Source organism: Armigeres subalbatus, chromosome 2 (genome assembly GCF_024139115.2).
Source record: "Armigeres subalbatus isolate Guangzhou_Male chromosome 2, GZ_Asu_2, whole genome shotgun sequence".
Lineage (NCBI taxonomy): Eukaryota > Metazoa > Arthropoda > Insecta > Diptera > Culicidae > Armigeres > Armigeres subalbatus.
In genome coordinates, this window is record NC_085140.1 from 89,693,502 (window position 1) to 89,715,124 (window position 21,623).

A 21,623-nucleotide genomic window follows, 5' to 3' on the forward strand; every position below is an offset into this window, starting at 1 on the left:
TGCGGACAATACTCGGCGGTAAACAGGAGAACGGTATCTGGCGGCGTCGCATGAATCACGAATTGTACCAGGTGTATAAAGGGCTGGATATTATTAAGCTTATACAACACGGCAGACTACGGTGGGCAGATCACGTTGTTCGTATGCCGGAAGAACGTCAAGCAAAGATAATATTTAGTAGAGAACCCGGAAGAGGCCGCAGGCTTCGTGGAAGGCCGCGTACACGATGGCTTTTTGCAGTTGAAGATGACCTGAGGGCGCTCAATGTTCAGGGCGACTGGAAGCGATTGGCCCAGGATCGAGTCCAGTGGAGAAGGATACTCTTTTCGGCGTAGGTTTATCGAAGAGCTGTAGCCCATCAAGTAAGTAAGATGGGTGATTTAAGCGCCACTCCTATAAGGAGACCACCCAGCAGTTTGCAGGTTTGCCCGGCCTGAGACCATTCAAGGGAATGGGTTTAGTTTCCTGAACTGGGGAAGGAATTGACTGAAGGCTTTAAAACGGCTGTGGGAAAGAGATAACATCCTGCCACTTGAGGTTTCAGATGCACAATTGTGAGATTATGCCGCTACTTCGTCCAGATTCGCGATCTCAGAACCGAATGACATAATTAGCGGTTTTCTGATAATAATTTACAGCCCCGATCGTCCACTTCGAATCGAGTTGTGGAAGAGGCAAGAGTGGTCATTTTCTTGTCCCGCGTCGTGGTGTGTTATAAAGGTGATAAAAACCACAAGGATTTCTTTAGTAGGAAAATCTAATTTCTTTCCCTTCCTTAGTGCTAGTGCAAGGTTTCTAAGCTAGCTAGCTATCCCTATCTGGTGGAGGATCAAAATCGTTATCCGCTGGTCGCAACTGGAGAGTTGAGCCTTTGGATTTGCTACGCGCAAACGTTTTATGGCAAGCAGATAAATGATCATCAACGGTTCCCAAACATTTTCCTGATGAAGTAGAGCGCTACAAAGAATTAGTTTTATTTTACGAGAGTTTTTCCTGTGGTTCGTTGTGGAGTAACTGTAATAGTTCCTATTTACTGGGTTGGTCGACCCGATATCGACCCATGAAATACTAGAAGTGAAAAACGAGATGTGAGAAGTGTAAGGAGGAATATAAAAATTAGGCAAAAAATTAAGTAAGGGGGAGCGAGCTAGTGAAATTGGAAAATTGAGAAACGAAAGGCGAAAAAGTTAAACAAAGAAGTGAATGATGCGAATTCTACCCAAAATAAAGTTTTTTTTATCAAAATAAATTCTCGGTCATCCAAGAAATTTTTGACTAAAGCCTTGAAATCTACACGCATGAACAAAGATCAATTGTATTTTAATTATGGTGCATGTCTTTTGAGACAGAGCAGAACGTGGAGTTGGCTTCATGGTGATCGGGAAGCAGATGAAGCGTGTTATTCGGTGGAAGCCGATAAGCTACCACTTTTGCGTGTTAAGAATGAAGGGCAAATTCTTCATATATAGCCTGATCAGCATCTATGCCCCAACGAACGATAAGCCTGATGACGTGAAGGATGAGTTCTATGAGAGCCTTGATAATGCCTACAGAGAGTGCCCAACACATGATGAGAAGATTGTCATCCGGGATGCAAATCGGAGGAGAAAGTTTCTTTCGCCCTGTCATTGGTACGGAAAGCCGTAATTCCGCTACCAACGATAATGGTCTGCGACTTGTAACCTTTGCTGCTGCCAGAGGGATGGCAATCAGCAGTACCTACTTCGCACGTAAGAATATCCGCAAACACACCTGGTAACATCCGAGTAGAGATGTGTTTCAATATTCAAAACTTGTCAGTTGAAGGAGTTGCTGAACAGTACCACCAGAAGCTGGATGAGCGGATAGGAGATGCCACCGGATCTGCCGACGTCAACAGATTGTGGGAAAATACCCACGAAGCTGTGACTACAACAGCGCAGGAAGTGTTGGCAGGAAGTGGCACTGCACAGCGACACCACGAAATGGTTGGTTTGATGAGGAGTGCCAGCGAGTGACGGACGAGAAAAATGCTGCTAGGAGTCGAATGCTAGTGGCTCGTACCCGTAACAGAGAGCGGTACAGTGTAGCAAGGGCAGAAGAGAAACGAATCCACCGCAGGAAAAAAACAACACGAAGAGAGTGTGATAGCTGAAGCGCAGGAGAACATGGATTGAAACGATATGCGGGGGTTTTACGCAACTGTCAATGGCGCGTCTGTCAAAAGACTGCGTCAGTGCCCGCCATGTGCAATGACCAAGAGGGGAATTTGCTAACAGACTAAGGTGGCATCCAGGTGGAAGGAGCACTTCGAAAATTTGTAGAACGGTGAAAATGAAGGTGTAGGATCAGAATAGACAATGGACATAGTCGGTGACTGTGGAACTTCCAACGTGGGATGAGATAAACAAGGCTTTAAACGAGATCCCGGTTGAGCTTCTCAAACACGGAAGTGTGCTGCTGCATCAATCGATCCACCACATTATCTAGAAAATTTGGGATGGCCTCATATGCCCAATCTATAAAAAAGGGCACAGACTAGAGTTTTTTTTTCTTCCTAAGCATGGAGGGGGAATCTGCTCAACAGACATCCTGGGTTGTCCAGGAAGTTCGGGGTTAGAGACCACCTCCAAAAGCAAACGAGGGAGGCAGGACTACATCCCCGACCCGCGAAACCGTTTCCATTGCCGCCAAGCCCATAGTCCCTTCGGTACAACCAGAAAGTAATGCTTCAAAGGGGGAACAATGCACGACGCACCCTCGAGGTTAGCTGCGTGTCCTTGCAGCACCGAACATCGTGACTCGCTTTTTTAGAAGAACACCATGGTATCGTGCCAGCGCATTGCCGGCTTCCCAGGTGGCCTTACCACGCCCTATGTCCTCGGAAGGTGGGAAGGGTAGACTTCGCGCCTGCTTACCTCTGCACGACTGGTATCAATCATGATGCCGCGTGTACCCCAAATTGACCTCTCTGCGATAGGGTCTGTACGCCAACACACAGAGGGACTTGCCGACGCGGTGCCTACGCCTGCCCCAGCCTTGACGAGGACCTCTTTCCGTCCTTGGGCTCGGAACCCGTCCGGTTGACCGACGCCGCGAAAGCGACGATACCATGTTGTTCTTCGCGCGGCCACTTGTTCGATAAAATTATCGAGTTCGACCATAGAGCATGACCACCGGTATGACCCATGAAGCCGACTCCGATCCCTTGGACCACCTCTTATTTGCGCCTGAACTAGCCATCCTTGAGTCCACGCACCACCTTCTGTGTAGCTCCGAGACGATTTGGGCGATAGCCGATAAAACGGCGTTCCAGCCAACTTCATCTTTACACATCCTCCGAACTAGGTTGTCCGGGGTAGTGTTCAGACCACATGTGGCAAGCATGTGGTCACGCATTGCACGAAAACGTGAGCACACGAACAACACGTGTTCCGCCGTTTCCTCTAAACCTGCGCACACCAAACACTCGGGCGAGGCCGACCAATCCAGCTGCGTTACCTGCACTGTGATTTTGCAGCACGCTTAAACGCCGGGCACATCGAACCCCCCATGGGGTGCTTGCTGTTCACAGCTTTGCTGGAACAAATTAAACAATTGGGAGGGTTCGTGCAGCATTGTGCCTTATGTCCCTCCAATCCGCAGCGTCGGCAGAGATTGCTTCTGTCAGGGCCTTTGCAGTCCCATTGCTTGTGCCCCGGTTCCAGGCACTTGAAGCAAACTTCGGGTTGCTCGTATATGCCCACAGGGCATACCGACCATCCCACCTTGATGCTCCCTAACTTGACTACCTTGGAGGCGTTCGCTGCAGATAGCCGAGCCAATGCTACCTGCGTCCCTGCCGGACCTTTCCGTAGCCGAACGGCTGCGGTGAGCGTCTCCACTTCACACTGTCGCCGTAGTTCCGTGACGAGCTCTTCGACTTCGGTGATCTCGTCCAGGACTTTAACCCTTAGATTCACCTCCGTCGTGAGTGCCCTCACCTTGACCGTCTCGCTAAGGACTTCCTCCGCCAACTTCTTGTAGGCGGCGCCCTTTTGCGAGACGCCCGCTTCAGCTCGAGGATCATCTCGCCCATCCGGGTACATCTTTTTTGACGTACGTCGGCGCCGAGTTCACCGAGCTTGACGTCACTCCTCATCGCCTTCAAGACGTCCGAGTACTTAGCCTCGTCCGTTTTGATAACTAGGGCATCGCCCCTGGAGCGATTGGCGCCTACCCTAGACTTCTTGCTACCCTCATTGGCCTGGGCCTTCTTTTCGGCCCTTGACGTCTTCGGTTTCCTCTTGTTCTTAATCAGGGTCCAGGAGCCGTCATCCTCCTCTATTTCCCTAGTCTGGTGCGGCTGAGAGCTCTCAGCCTGCCGTAACCCCTTACCACCGTCTTTCCTGGGTAGACGGATATTTCCAGGTCCTACCTCCCCCGATTTTGGAGGTATCTGGCCGGGGTTCAGCTTCCCAGCCCCACTACCCTTGTTCGGGGTAGTAACCCTCCGCGTTTTGGAGCGGCTCCCAGGGAGCTCATCCCCTGGAGACAGTCTCCCCCGTTTTTGTGTCTGCTCCGTTGGAGCAGTCACCCCCGACGTGCCCGCAAATACTTGAGCCTCAGTCTGGGTACACTTTGGCATCACCGTCTTCGCTGGCACGCCCTCGTTCGGTTCGACCTTGCCCGAGTCCGCGAATCCTTGGGCCTCAGTCTGGGTAGACCTCGACTCCACGGATTTCACGGGTTTACACTTGGCCGTCCCGACCGCCCTCTCCAGCTTGGCGTCCAGCATCGACTTTCAAAGTTTCAGCAAGCTCCTCTTGAATTCCTTACTGATATTATGCTTCGATGACGCAAAGTCGATGATGGCGTCCAGCTGCTCCGTCGCCACCTCGAAGCCCTAAAGCCCATCGCGTTTGCGGTTCATCGCCTTCACAAGCCATGGGCCGTTTATAACCTCTACCGGTGTAGCCGAAGAGAAGGTTAAGTGACCCACGCTGGCGCTGCGCACTGAGCTGCCGACTATTGCTTCTGGCCTCCTAGGCGGAGACCTGAACAACCCACCTCTTGCGAAGGGGTTGTCGCCTACACTACTACCACTAATTGAAGAATTGACTTGGTTTTCCATTTTGGTCCCACGAGTTGCTCGGGAAAAGAGGTCCACCACGCCAGAGCCCAGCATGGCGCGGTAAGGGACAATTACTGTGGAGGGTGCCCAGGTATCCCACAGGCTCCGTTAAAGGCCTAGCTCATTATTTCACCCTCCCCCCCCCGGCCATGCATTTTCTCGGCACGGGTCGCTTGACGCCTTGGGATTAGGGGTTAGGGACGATGGTCCCCTTGGTCGCACCCACTCACTCTAGCTGATGTCAGAAGGACAACAGTGCCCAGGCTGCACTACCAGCTAAGTACAAAACCCTTAGCTGGCGGTCGATTGTCATCGGAAGACCCGTGGAAGCGTGAGATTGGAACTTGTAAGGTCGCTCCTTCCCAGATGTCAACTCACCATTTCGCAGCCCGCACAGACTAGAGTGTGCAAATTACAAATGGACCATCCTTCTGAACTCGGCGTACATAATTCTATCGCGTATCTTGAGGACCGCTTGAGGAGTCCTTCGTCGGCGAATACTAGGGAGGTTTTCGTGAGGGCGGATCAACGACGGATCAGATGTTTAGCCAACGGATGATCCTTGATAAATTCCGGGAGAAAAACATGCAGACTCACCATCTGTTCATTGATTTCAAAGCAGCATACGATTCAGTGAAAAGAAATGAGCTGTGGCAGATAATGTCCGAACATGGTTTTTCGGCGAAACTGATTAGACTGATGGCTCGAAATCAAGTACTCGGATTGCATACGAAGTGTCAACCTAGTTTGTGACCTTAGACGGATTGAAGCAGGGTGATGCACTTTCGAACTTATTGTTCAACATTGCACTCGAGGAGATCTAGCGTGCAGAAGAATGGCACTATTATCACACGGTCGCATATGCTCCTGGGCTTTGCGGAGACGTCAACCTCATTGGAATCGATCGCAGAGCAGTAGTGAGGCTTTTGTGCCAGTAAACAGGGAGACGGCACTTACAAGACGAGCCAGCCTTGGGCTGAAAGTCTTGATAATAAAGACATAAAAAAGGGAGACGGCAAGGATAGGCTTAACCATTAACTCTGTGTTGGTGCTGAGGTAGTGCTTGATGGGGATGTGTTTGAAGTTGTTGAAGAATTTGTTTACCTTGGAACGCTTGTGACATTTGGCAATAACGTTTCCCGTGAAGACGTATTGCTGCTGTGAATAGGGTCTTTTACGGATTACGTAACCAGATTAGGTCCCGCAACATGCAGCCGGAAACGAACTTTGCTCTATATAAAACTTTGATCCTACCAGTGGCCCTTTATGGGCATAAAAGAGTCGAACCGGAGATCTTTCGGGGTAGGCATAGGCGTATTGACGCTGTATCCAGGAATCCTGGTAGGTGCATGTCCTTTGAAATACATAGAACAGAACTAGTTTACAGATCATCCAAGAAATCCCTGAAGAAAGTCCTCAAGATCTACACGCGAGCTCAAAGATCAAACGAACTGTTTGAAATATTGTACATGCCTCTTTTGATGTATAAAATAGAATGTGGTAAAGTTATAGACTCTCGGTCATCCTAGAAACCCTTCAAGTAAGGCCTGAAGATCAACAGGCGTAACCAAAGACCAATCGGACTGTTTTAAATGTGATACTAGCTCTTTTTGATATATGTGTAGATACAGATTTATGACACATAGTAAAAAATTAGTGTACAGATTGGGATCTTAGTCATCCAAAAATTTCCTGAAGTAAGGTCTCAAGGTCTACACGAGAATATAAAGATTAATCGGACTGTTGTAACCGAATGGGCGAAATGAAGTACAAATGTTTACGTGAGTTGGTATTCATAAATTAGAAAAAAATACTCTTGGAAATTGTAAAGTTTAAATGATTTCACTGAGGAAATTCGGATAGATGTTCGCTGAAAATTCTAAAGATTTGTCTCCTGAAAGTTGGAACAATAATTTCTGGAGGTTTTCTTGTTCAATTTGATATAATCTATTGTCAGAATTGTCAGAATTCTATGACTAAAATAAATACTCCCCCTAAACAATTAGAAAATTCCCATAAGAAAATAGAAAATTGCCAATAAAGAAATCAGGGTATGAGCAATAAATATAAAATTTCCACAAATAAAACAAAATTTCCATAAACAATTAAAAATTTTCCACAAAACAAAAATAAATAAGCACTTTTAAAAGCAAAAATTGCAATTATAAAAGAAGAATTTTCCATAAAAAAAATTAAATGTTCCACGAAAAAAAAATACAAAATTTCCATAAATAAATCAAGAATTCGGCAGCTAAATAAAATTTCCATTTAAAATTAGAAATTTTCCATAAACAATTAGGAAATTTCCAATAAAAAAATTCAGGGTGTGAGCAATAAATAATTATAAAATTTCCACAAATAAAACAAAATTTCCATAAACTATTAAGAATTTTCCACAAAACAAAAATAAATAAGCACTTTTAAAAGCAAAAATATCAATTATAAAAGAAGAATTTTCCATAAAGAAATGAAAATGTTCCACGAAAAAAATACAAAATTTCCATAAATAAATCAATATTAGCAATAAACAATTACAAAATTTTCCACAAAATAAATATATTTTTTCCATAACAAAATAAAAATTTTCCACGAAATGATCAATAAAAAGCAATAAAAAGATAAGAAAATTTCCATAAAGAAATATAAAAAAGCAATCAAACTGCGCTTTTTTTTCCATAGATGACCCCTTCTTTAAAAGCGTTTAAAATTCATGTAAAATTTCATCAGCTTTATTGCTATCTTGTATTTATTAATGGAAATTTTCTTATTTTTTATTGCTCTTTAATAAAGAGTCTTTATTGATTATTTTGTGGAAAATTTTTTTTTTTTATGGAAAAAATATATTTATTTTGTGGAAAATTTTGTAATTGTTTATTGCTAATATTGATTTATTTATGGAAATTTTGTATTTTTTTCGTGGAACATTTTCATTTCTTTATGGAAAATTCTTCTTTTATAATTGCTATTTTTGCTTTTAAAAGTGCTTATTTATTTTTGTTTTGTGGAAAATTCTTAATAGTTTATGGAAATTTTGTTTTATTTGTGGAAATTTTATAATTATTTATTGCTCATACCCTGAATTTTTTTATTGGAAATTTCCTAATTGTTTATGGAAAATTTCTAATTTTAAATGGAAATTTTATTTAGCTGCCGAATTCTGTAGGTACGTCTAGTAAACATTTCAAAGAGTTCGGGGTGAATCTTTAAAAAATTCGAAAAAAACGCATCTAAATTCGACGAAATAAAACAAATCACGTGGCAGATTTTTGCGTGAAAATTGAAAGAATCTTCAATTTAAATTTTCCGAGTATCTCGATGCATAAAATTCTATATTCAAGGTCGAAAAGGCACAAAAAAAATTAACTCTATATCTTTTCAGCTGCTTCTATTGGATTTAAAGAGCAGACAATAACCTCAAAAGAGTGAACAAATTGAGAAATCCTCAAAAATATAATTTCACACCAAAAGCATCTATAACCAACAAAATCCTGTGTCTGGAGGTTTCCTCCCACCATACTGCAATAAAGTTGATCGTACGCCAAAATAGAAACAATTACGATTTGATGCTTCATTCTTGAAACTCGGTTAATTCCTAATGGGATAACATGGGGTAATTCGTTTGGATAAGTTGATTAAGTTTGATAAATTCAAAACAATATGATAGGAGTGCTTGAAGTTATGAACACATTCGTTGACTAACTTCGCTGTAGAATATAGTGAAACTAACAGCAAACTGCCTTCATATCTCTCGTATTAAAACCATAAACTATCCCAACTATTATTACGGCGAAACAAAAGACCCACAATCAGGAGGATTTTTCTACGAAGCTTCCGAGTCTTGTTCCAACTACTTCCTGTCACTTCTCCGGTAGCCACTGGCAAATTCTTCCCCCATCCACCCTTGCACAGCGAACGAGAACGTTGTTATGGAGCTCCGGTATTCATTTAACCAACTTTCTCCCGCAAGCCCGACATACACGAAGTAGTTTGAGCTCTCCATTCCACCAATCACCAGTTTTTTTTACTGCTTTGCTGCAGCTCCCCATCAAATTGGAACAAGACTCCCACTCCCGCACAAAGGCCACCTTCTAGCGGACCGGGAGGCATTCTGGGAGTGCAGTAAATATACGTAAGCATGTTGACAGGAATTATTCTGCAGCCGCATGCAATTTCGCATCCTCCTCGAAGGCAACGGCATCGTACCCCTTTTGAAATATCGTTTGTAAAACTGTGTGGCCTCTGACGCCGGGGGAGCTGGTGTGCGATGTGCCTCGGTAGAGCCGGACCATGCCAACCGGCGAGGTGGAAATACCGGAGGCTGCAGCAGCAACAGAAGCATGTTTCCATCGGGGAGGAAGAACTCCCCCTCCAACCGCCCTCCAAGTCCGCCTGCTCTGTGTTGTGCATTTATTAAAGGCGCGCATGCTGGAAAACTGTGCCATAGCATGCGGAAGAGGGGCTGAGGTCAGCCGTGCCTCCGCCAGTTTTTTTCACGAGCTGTTGCTGTTGTTGCGGTTGGAGGTTTCTAGGTTCGTAGAAACTGCAAACAATGGACACGGCTTAGCAAGTAACGCTGCAAAACATGCATATCTTGATTTAGTATGATATTTTCTATTTGGGAGCAATGATGAAGTACGTCCAGAGCGGATATTATGCCCGGATTTTCGACTTTTTATACGGGTTTATTCATATTTCACATAAATTTATCACTTTTCCATGCATTCTGGTATTTCTCTTGTGTTCATGGAATATAATCTGTAGAATTTAAACAAAAAAAAATGTAATGTCGATAGATATTAGGCTAAAATCATTATTTGACCACCAGAGTGAAGACCCCAGAACAATTGATGTAGGCATCATGCTGAGAAGGAACAACATCCCGTTGACTGGTAGCAAACATATTGCGTCCCTTATAGCATTCATATTTTTAGTATATATGCATTAAATAAGGGTATGCGATAACACAATTTTTCCTGACGAAACGAAACGAAACGAAATTAGAAATGCTACTGTTGGATCGGAACGAAACGAAACGAAATTCAAATTTTCTTCCGAAACTTCGAAACGAAACGAAATCAGGGTCCATTTGATTCGAAATTTTTCGAAACGAAACGAAATTTAATTTTTTTTCCATGGAATTTTATTAAATAGTAATATAGATAAGACAAAAAATGAATAAAAAAATCCGCGTTGAAAATAATTTTGTTTAATATTTTTAGAGTCAAATAAGGTCGATACAAATATATAAAAAAGTTTGCCCTCCCTAGAATTTCTTTCTCTAAAATAAAATTTGGATGCGACAACAAAAAAAATAGGAAAATTATAAGGATTTTCAAAATACTCTTTAACAAATCCGAGGAGGTTTTTGATTTTTTTTTTCATTTTTATATTTATTTTTTATTAACCCCTCCCCCTTGACCTTTCTGGCATCAGTAGGGCATAATTTTTATTGAATGTAACGGGCTTTGAGCAAAACTAGCAATGCTCATTTTGAATATGAATCTGAAACATTTATTTGCCCAGCAGCTATTTTAGTTTCAGACACCAGTCAACTCACAAAAACTTAAAACTGGCAAAACGCTCAGTTATATTTTCTGCAGATTTGAACTACCAATGAATCACGAGTTTCAAATATTTTGGTTTATGAATGCGTCGTTTTATCTACGGATCAACCCACTTTGAAATTACGGCGCCTTTCTTGGCAGCAACATAATCATTTTATTTAATTGAAAATTTTAAAAACATGTGTTGGGGAAACAAACGAGTTCGTTCTATTTTGCTCCAGATTGAAAGTAGAATAATGATCGAAAATTTGAAATGAAACTTAATCACTACTGATTTTATTCTACATAATTGTTACCCAAATGCCATAAGGAAAATGTGACATAGGTAAGTAACAGATCATTTTGGATCTATTCACCATTTTCAAAAGTATGCCCCTCACCATAAACATCGTGAAAATATTCTTAGCTTACCAACAAATTTCATATTGATTAGATCTGTTCACCATTTCGAAAAGAATTACAGATTCAAAGTGCCACTCCTCCATTTCATCTTAAATAAAGCCTCTAAGCAGTATGAAAGCTGTTGATTGCAATACAAAACTGGACTTTTAAAAAAAAATTGCTAAGGTCTGTTGGAAATATTACTTTATAATTTATAGTAATTTTTTTACGTTGTTATGGTGAGGGGCATTTTTCATCCATCACTTTTTTATGGAGTTAGCCGTGGAAGATAAACGAAAATCGTGGCTGCTGTAAGAGTCAGATCGTTTCGCAACAACCACTGACTTTCAGCTTAAAAAGCATTCTACAAATTTCAAATATAAATTATATTCAAATAGTTTATGGGCCACCTCAGGAAATATTCTTTCATGTAAGTGGCGTTTTCCATAGCAATTTCCGTATAATCTTCAGATGACGCGTGCACAGTCAAATTACATCCAAATTAACTAAAACTTTAGGAGGTCTATTAAAATGACAAAACCAATCGTTTGAGCATAGGGGAGCGAAAAAGTGAAAATTTGAATCACTCTAATGTAGGCATTACATAGGCTAACAGTGGCCAAACGTCTCGAATTATGTGGAACTGTGGCACAGTCTACTTGCCTCGCATTTCCTGGTGCCCCGGAAAACGTTCCGTATTCCATGATGAATCTGTAAAGCCGTTATTTCTGCAGCTCAGCAAAATAAAGAAAAAGTTTCCGTATATATGGTTCTTTGCTGATTTTAGCAATAAAATGAAAGCTAGGACACGATATAACAATTCAATCGAGACTGCCTTGTTACTATTCTGTCGGTAGCTCTGAAAAGGTGATCGTCAGTGTAAACTAATTAATTTGGCACAGAATCTTCCAAATAGGGGTCCCGTGGCTTAGTCGGTTACACGTCTGCTTTATAAGCGAATGATCATGGGTTCGATTCCCAGCCCCTATCAACCTCTCGTCAATCACCAGAAGTGCAGCAATAGTACGGCGTAATGGGGAACGCGTCTGACCAACACAGCTACCTGACGGCGACTGACAATCTGACCCTCTTTTCGGAGGCATACCCCTAACGGACTCGATACATGGCAAACGGAACAAAGCATCTACATGGACTCACAATATGGACGAATGAACGGACGATGATATAAACAATAGGTGGTCATCTAAAAATAGATTCTTTGTGGATTCTAAGAGACGAGAATACCACAGTAGATCTCGGCACAGTAGCGGTCGTCGAACACAGAGTGCCTACTAAATAAATAAAGGAATAAATAAAGAATCTTCCAAATACAGGTTGGACTCGATTATCCGGAGTATCGATTTTATTTTCACTCCGGATAATCGAATCACCATAAAAAATTAAATCTGCAATTAAAAAACCTATGGTTTATTTTACTTGCAGTGCTGCCCGATCAAGAATGCAAAATAAAATTATAACAAGCGGTGTTATTTATTTCAGAAAAATATTGTAATAAAATGTGTTTTAAATTTTGCTGATTAGTTGTTAAAATAACAAAATTATATCAAAAATACCTCTAGCCGTAACATAATTAAAACAGAGGTTGATATCTTTTATATCAACATTATAACAAACGTTGATATAATTTTTCTGCACAAAATCTACCTTCAAGGTAATTGGCTACATCACGGATAGAAATCTTTTACGCTACCACGCCGGATTTCCATCCATAATGTAGGCAATTAACTTTGTTCCAGCTATGTATTAATATCGAGCGGGTTCAAGTTATACTGAAGGTGATTACCACCGATTTTATTTCCAATATCTACAAATAAATGTAGGCAATTATTTTGTGAAAATGTGCATAACTAATATTGTTATAATTTTGATATGAAATAAAACTGACCGAAGACACATTTTTATCGAATTATCTAAATATAACACACGTTGTTTTAAATAACAACAATTGATAGAATTGAGTTATAATTTTGTTATGTATTCCTGATCGGCTGTAGTCAGATATTATTCAGAACAAAAATCTGAATAATCCACCTGCGGCTTTCTGGTGTATTATGGAAAAATAGTATTTTTGCCATATCTTTTGAGCCCATAGTCCAGTCCAGCTAATTTTCAATATGAAATGATAAGACAGGATTTCCATTTGAATGCAACTTGTTGGTTGAGAATACGTGCAAGAAAAAAAAATGGCTGGACTATTTATACGCTTTTTGTACATTACTTACATGTACTTTGGCCATTACTTATTTTATGCCAACAACTCGAACGCAGACATTTACGATTATTGCTAAATATTAACTAGCTATTAATTAGTATTAATTAGTTAGTTTATTATTAATTAATTAGTATTAATTAATTGTTAATTATTATTAATTAATTATTAATAAATTAATTAGTATTAATTATTATATTAACTAAATATTAATTAGCAGCAGCACGTCCAAACTAACAACAAACTGCCATACGGAAAACGCACCGCACCGGCACGATAATGACAGAAAATCGGTACGATTTTGAAGCATTTGAATAATCTGGGTCTGAAGGATCTAGAAAATGTGAGAAAATTATAGATTTCCATGATATACGAAATCAAAATTATTACAAATTATTTTTTTTACTGAACAATATTATTATTATATTATTTGCATTAACAAATATGCATTACGTTTAATACTTGAATACTTTTAACAAAACATCGAAGATATTTTCAAGCGGAAAGCTAAATGCGTTTCTGTTGAAGATACAAAATTGTATTACGTAGTGAGATTTAATGAAAGAATTAATATGTATAAAATATTGAGTGAAATTGACTTCATTAGTGGCGCAGCCAGAATTTTTTATGATGTAAAAATTGGAATTATTAAAATAAATTTCGAAATTCCGCGAAATTCAGTTAAATTTCGTTAAAAGAATGATTTTTCTGTCAAAATTTTTGAAATTAAACGATACGAAACGAAATCAATAAATCAGATTTCGCCATACTAAAATTCCGCGGAATTCCGCGGAATTTCGATTCGAATGCCTTTAAACGAAATTTTTCGAAATACCGCATATGCTTAGCATTAAAGTATGCTAGATGCAGATAGTGATGTATTGGTCTTAATTAAGCTGGAAATAATAAAATTTATACTTCCTACCGATCATATGTAGTGAAATTTTTGCACGAAAACATTAGTTGTGGAGGACTGCAACCGGCCTAGAGATACCTGCTGTTTGCTGTCACAGTTTTGTTTTTCTGCGACATTAATCTCTGAGGAGAGAATAGCAAAAAAATGTCTACCATTCCCATCAATATTGTGCTATTCCAGTCGGACGATTAACAATAAGAACAAGTTTCATCGTTCCTCGAAGGCTTCCGATACCCTACAACGAATATGTGATGTAATATAAAATGTGTTCAATTTAATTATTACTCTTCAACTTCTCACCATCGCAGCTTCAATTATATTCACCGTATCAACCACCTCCATCATTTGCTCTATTGGCTACACGTTTTCGTGAAAGTGTCTTTCGTTTGTTGGTAACTGAACCGGCAATCGCTTCAGCCATTGCCCACATCCAATATTAAAAGAAAAAAAAATCAGCAAAATTGCAATTAGCACTGAGTTGACGAGCGTGTTCAGGGAAATAAAAGCAATATCAAAGAGGTAATCATGAAATTAAATTTCAACCTTGGCAAAGTGTCCGCCCAGGTCGTCGTCATCATCATCACCACCGTCGTCCGTGCGAGTAGTAGCAGAGCAGCTGAGGTGCAGTCTAGAAAGTAGCGAGCGGTGTATCCGTCCGGTCCCTGCATTAGAAGCGGCATAAATATGAGTGGTTGATGATTCAGTGAAAAATTTCTATAAAACTGAAATGTAACAAGAGGTTCAATAATTCGCTTTTCCCATAAAATAAAATGGTTAATTTAATTCCTAAAACCAAACCTGCCGCTTCCTCTGTGTTCTTACATCTATTTCCATCAGCTACTGGCTAGTTTCTCTCAATTTCTTCATCGAAGGCGAATGCTCGGATACATGGAAATTTTTAAATTGGGAACCGTCACAAAATCATGTAGGATTTCAAACGATAATAGCACCTTTATCTATCGATGGATTTCCTAGACTCATATATCAATCAATTCTCAAACTTTCCACCAATTTTTTAATTGTAATCCAATGATTGATTATCAACGTCAAACTGTTGCAAATTGTAATTATTTCACGCCCGGTTTAATCATCAGAACCCGTTCATGCATCCCAAACACGGATATCAGATTGATGTAATATACGCACCTTTTGGCACACCGCGTCATTTTCTTTGTGCAAAAAAGAGCCGCGTCCTGAGCGCGTGGGTCATTTTCGTTCGAGATTTTACGACAAGCGGACCACTCGGTGGCGTTGGCGGAAGAAAAATTTACGCTTCGGTACGTCTAAATGGCGGTCGTGGCATCAGCAGCTGCGCGTCATTTGCGGTCGAGATTTCACAGACCGTGTACCAGCCGGCGTCCGTAGCAACGAATCATTTGATGGCAGTCGAATGGTACAATTAAAATTTATCGGAAGATAATTTATTTGTCCAAAAGTGCTCAACAAAGTGAAAGTGAAAATAATTATTAATCTAAAAATAAAAATTAATCTAAAATGGTTACTGCAGTTAACTCGTCGTCAGTAGAAACAGCACTCAATTGAAAACAATTGGAATTTGCTCGCATGCTGTTAGTAATTGCAAAGGCGCACATTTTTTAAAATCAGTCCTTCATCAGGACCATTACTATACAAAAAAGAGGCGAAGAGGGTTTGATTTGCCGTATTTTAATTTGATGCTTGAATTTGCGAAAATATTTCTCTTGACATTGCTTAATGGCTACAGACGATAGCGCGGCAAATCTTTTTTTGCAGCGATTCCCGTCGACGAACAAACGAGCTGCTGGGACCTCTACCGATTGCCACTTTCAATTTGAAGAACATTCGTCTCAAATTAACTATCTTTCGTTCAAAATGGGGGTCATGAAAGGAAGAGATATACGCGTCTTGGCAAAAGCCACCGCGGTTAATAAATTTTCTACAGCAACCTTCGCCGACAGCCATCTCTGATGCCGTTGGGATCGCTAACGACGCAATCATTATTAATTTAATTTTATTTCATTTTAAAAAAATCATCTGAAACCAACTCTTTTCCGCTCCAAATGGGCGTTTTGAGAAGAACCGATTTACGCTCCTAGAAACCTAGAAAATTTACAACTTCTTCTTCTGCTTATTGGCATTACATCCCCACATTGGGACAGAGCCGCCTCGCAGCTTACTGTTCAAAGCACTTCCACAGTTATTAGCTGCGAGGATTCTAACCCAGGTTACCATTTTTGCATTCGTATATCATTAGGCCCTTCACGATCTTGCGGCTATGGTTGATCTTGCATAGTCTTGCTTTGTAGCCGCGCTTCTTGACGCACGGATAAGGAGGGCCCTGAGGCTAGCACGATGATACTTTTATACCCAGGGAAGTCGAGCCTATTTCCAATTCGAAAATTGCCTAGACCGGCACCGGGAATCGAACCCAGCCACCTTCAGCATGGTCTTGCTTGTATATCCAATGAAGTAGATTCGTCAGAACATGTTTGTTTTGTTTTCAATTATGGGTCTTTATAATATATATACGATTATCCGAATCTAGCGAGAAAATTTAACTTTCTATCGTTGAATGACTATAGACGCTACTGTGGAGAATAAATTGTCTGCAGCAGCCATAGCCGACGGCCATCACTAATGCTGTTGGGATCGATAACGATACAATCATTGTCATTTGATTGTATGTCACTTTAAAGAAATTACCCGTTACGCTGGGATATGGATACTCTGAAATAGTGACAATGAAGACTGACAATATGACCTCCCTAACCCCGAATTCCAAGATGTCAGGTGATCCGTGCCAAGGGGATGAATGGCCAAGGGGATGAATGGCCTGAGGGGGGGGGGGGGGGGCGGGGTGAAACAATTAGCAAGGTTGTTAACGGAGTCTGTAATGCTGGGTAGCAGGGTTTGCAGAAATCGCTCTCAATAGATAACAAAAAACGATAAAAAAGAGGCAAAACCTGTTCCGAATCATAGCAAGCCATGATAACAAATTTATCAAACTTACACAAGTGTATACACAAGTGCGAAAAAGAAAAATTATGATTCTCGCTTTGTTTTCGCTTATTTCGTGTTGGTTACTGCACAGCTCTGTAGAACAATTTGACATTCATCATTAGAGCCAGTACTCCCCGCGTTTGGAGCTTTCTAAAAGAAATTCATCATGGGGTATAGCCTCCCGAATCAGTTGCGACAAAAGTATCTCGCGGTATGCTACATATCGTTGGGGAAGAGGAAGTCCAAATAATAGATAGGAATGTAGGAAAAACTGAAATTTTCCACATTTTGATGAAACATCTAACATTTCGGCGAGGCAAAACGCCCTAGTGGAACTATCCTACAGTGTACTCGCGTCTCCACGCACTGTCCATACCAGAATGCTGATTTGCCGACGCATGGTACGTTCCCAGACAACTCAAGATCGTAGATGATGTCATATAAGATGCTAAAGTGGAGGCGATATACGTACTTCCCCATACAACTTGTACGTATATCGCCTCTACTTTAGCATATCATGTGGCATCATATACGAGTTTGTGTTGACTGGGTTTTTCCCTAAGAGCTGATTGCTAAAAGGCGTTTTGCCTCATGAGTTTTCCGGCAACGAAATATCACCACTTTTTTGAAATGTGAATATTATCAATATGATTGAGATTTTTTCTAATTTTAATATGGCATCAGCTAGCTATATTGTTTAACTGTTGCGTGAGGTAGAAACACCCATGAAAATCGTTATAGCTAAGGCATAAAAGCAGTATATGCTTAGCTAGGGCATATTTCCCCTCCTTCCCCTATATGTATACAGAGATGATAAGTGAGAAACTTGTTCTTTCTCTTTAGGATTCAATCCCTGCTGGGTAGACACCATTTTGGTGGTGGATTACGGAGTAAGATCTACTAAACTGTGCTCTAGTTCTTACTATTCTTGTTAATACCTACTTATTAGTGATGGTCGGAAGAGTATGGAACGAATATAATTTGATTTTAGATTACCCATCTTTTGCACCTTTTGGATGGAGTCAATGGAGTTAATTATGAAAACGTAACTCAATATTAGGCAGGTTTCGAAGCCGACGACATGAATCTCCAAACTTCAGAGCGCTGACTATTTAGGAAAGAAGCGGATACGAATTTGGTGGATCTGCTAAATCCTCTGACTGATTAGAACTCTGTGTCTGAAATGCCAAACGCATTGAAATCATATCTCTATACAAAAACGAATTCTGAACTCATAAGAAGAAGCAAAAATATGTTTGAACTTCAGTACCGATGCATGGTCAAAATCAGTATTATTGCGTATGTAAATTGCGGTACCTCAATCTAAAGAGGCCTCACATTAGGTTTAAAAAATATCTGAATAAAAACGGCTACTTCATTTCTTCTCAATAGAAATGGAGCAGAAAGACATGCATGTCAGGTGCATACATGACTTATACTCTTGTAGCGTCATACTCCTCGCGCATGATGGATAATGACGATGATGACAGATTGACTGTATCAGGTTCAAAAGGAGCATCAGCAGCCTCGGCAGTTCACATCCTGACAGCAGTAAAGGCGCTTGGTAGTTCAGAGCTGGTTCATGTTGAGTGATTCCTCACACTAGCTGAACATTCACAATGCACTAAACAAATGACACGGGTATACTACAAAAGTTCAACAAAATGGGCGCAGTGGTTCACCCCGAACAAAAAACTCAAAGGTGCAGCCCAATCGGGTTGTACGCAAAGGTTAAGTTGAACTACGTAGCTGTATGTAATATACAGGTTTTCGACTTTTCTGTTCGATGAAACTAATGCAAGCGATTTTCAAGCCCAGGGTGAATTTGTTTTTGTTGTTAATCCTGTGCTTCTGAGATTGAGTAAACATTACGAACCCTGGTGATGTATATAATTCTTATATCAACATTTGAAAAGGATGTTAAAAATAATTTTTTTGAATCATCGAGGATGAACAATACTCTTAAGGTCACTCCTGACGGAATCCAAGATTAAAAGTGCTCGCATTTTCGGGGGCACACCATTCGACACGGAAGCAACGCATAACTGTCATTTTTATTATTTCTCGCATGCTGCGACGCAGCAAAGCTAAATCAACAAAAATGACAGTTGCGCGCCGCCTCTGAATCGAGTGATGTGCCCCGAAAACTTTGGAATTTGGATTCCGTCAGGAGTGACCTTAAGCGATCACATCTCCAAATTTTTAATTGATAAGCACTCGCTATAGAATAAGAATCGTTCGATAAATGTATCTCGAATCGAAGCATTGGTAAATGCTGCTTTTGAACTTATTTTTCTACATAACACCAAACACAATGCCAAACATCCGATTAAACTTTATTGTTGACATCAAATTGGTATTAGTTAGGTTTACATTTAAACGATAGTGGATTCCACAATTTGAAAAGTTATCGCCGATGACAACTCGCCTACTTTTCATACTCTGAGAAGTTATCAAACATTATTTCAATAATAATTATTATCGTATGAGAATGATTCAGCACAACTCCGGCTGATAGTGTACCGCTGCAACCATCATTGACGCAAATTGGAACAGAGACTAAGCACCCGTCATTAAGTCAGTTTAAACTCCCTGGTGGTTCATTACAGAAAAGCCAACCGTGAAAGCTGGGCTGTCAACGGCGTTTGGAGGTCTTCCTATGGAATGGATATTAATCCAATGATCCAAGTAAATTGAAAATCCATCGAGAAACGACTGAGATATTAACGATCAAATTCTATCATATATTTGTGACGTTTTTCGATTTCTTGCAATCTTTTAGTGTTCCCCAATATAGAAAAGACAGACGTAGTTCTACGTAAGAATTGATTTATTCTTCTTGAGACCTTGTTGAGCCCTTTTAACTACTAATAGAAACAAAACGATTGCCCACATTACTAAGCACATTCTTATGGTGACTTTGGAAAATTGGATGACGTTGACCTCTGTGGCGGCCTCTGGAAAATGGTTACAGACTCTACCACGGCGATTAAATTTGCTGCGGAAGCCACCGCCATTGCTATCATTATTATTGTCATAAAAAAATTGTGTTACTGTAAAGAATATTCGTCACACATTCACCGATGCCGATGCTGGGACCACAATCCACAGGACGCCGAAAGGATCATTAGGCCGAATGGGTCATTTGGCCGAATGGGTCATAAAGCCGAAAGGGTCATTAGTCCGAAAAGGTCAATTGATCGAAAGTCGAAAGGGTTGTTAGGCCGAAAGGGTCGTTTGACCGCAAGGTAATTTGGCCGAATAGGACATTTGGTCATCTCTCTTCTCATTCCTCATTTATCACTTCTCGTTGTAAAAAAAAGGACGCGAAGTGAATAGTGAGACGTCTCACTACTCACTTCGCACTCCTCAAATGAGCTATTCGGCCAAATGACCCTTTCGGCCAAACGACCCTTTCGGCTAAATGACCCTCTCGGCCAAACGGCTCTTTCGGCCAAATGACTTTCGCCCTAATGGTCTGTTCGGCCAAATGGTATATTAGGCCAAAAAACTTTCGGCCTAGTGGCATTCGGCCAAACGACCCTTCCCCGTTCTATCGGGTAATTGGATGTTGTTGTAGATCCGATTCACTGTAAATAATCGTGCGGCCGAAGCGACGCTTCGTCAGCAACATCATTAAGATTTCGAAATTCATTCAACAATTGAATCGTTTGTTTGAGGAACTGCATATGTGACATTTTTGATCAATATGAGTTTTTTTTTTATATATTCTGAATTCTTGTCCAAAAATACATATTCTCGGAATTTTGCAGTTTCTCAAACAAATGATTCAATTATGGCCGTCGGTGGTAGTTACTGCAGAAATCTCGTCACCGTTGAGTACTGAAGCGAAATTTTCTCGCATACTGATAACACGTTATTGATAGTGATTCAAAGGCGCATTCAATTGGTCAGGCCATCATTATATGAATGAGAAGGGTTTGTTTGCCGTATTGGAAATTGTCGCACAAGAGAATTTTTTCCTGAAATTCTTACTTTTGATTTGCTGCTGTTAGTGACTGGAAAGGGGCATTGAGAGGAACTTTTGTCGGTGGCGGCAGTCTACGGGTAGTTGTTGCTGAAATTTTTTCTCAAAGATGGCGTCCTTAAGAAAAAAAGCGGTAAATTATTGAGACACTGCCTATAAACCTGCTTCACTAAGATTTTTAAACAAATTCAATTCAGCGCTGCCGATTTTCAGCTAAAACCGCAAACACGCGTGGGAAAGCAGTTTTCCTAATTAGCTTGAAGCGACGTCTTTGCCGGTAGCGGTCCTAATAACATCTGTGATGGTCGTCGGTGGTAATTGAAGAAAAAATGTTGCGGAGAAAAGATTACGATCTGTTTGTAACGCAAATATTTTACACTTCACATAATTTTAGGTTGAAATTTGCGATTATGTCATATATACAACCTAATATTTACAAGATTTTACGATTCTCATTGCACTTAAAGGTTTTT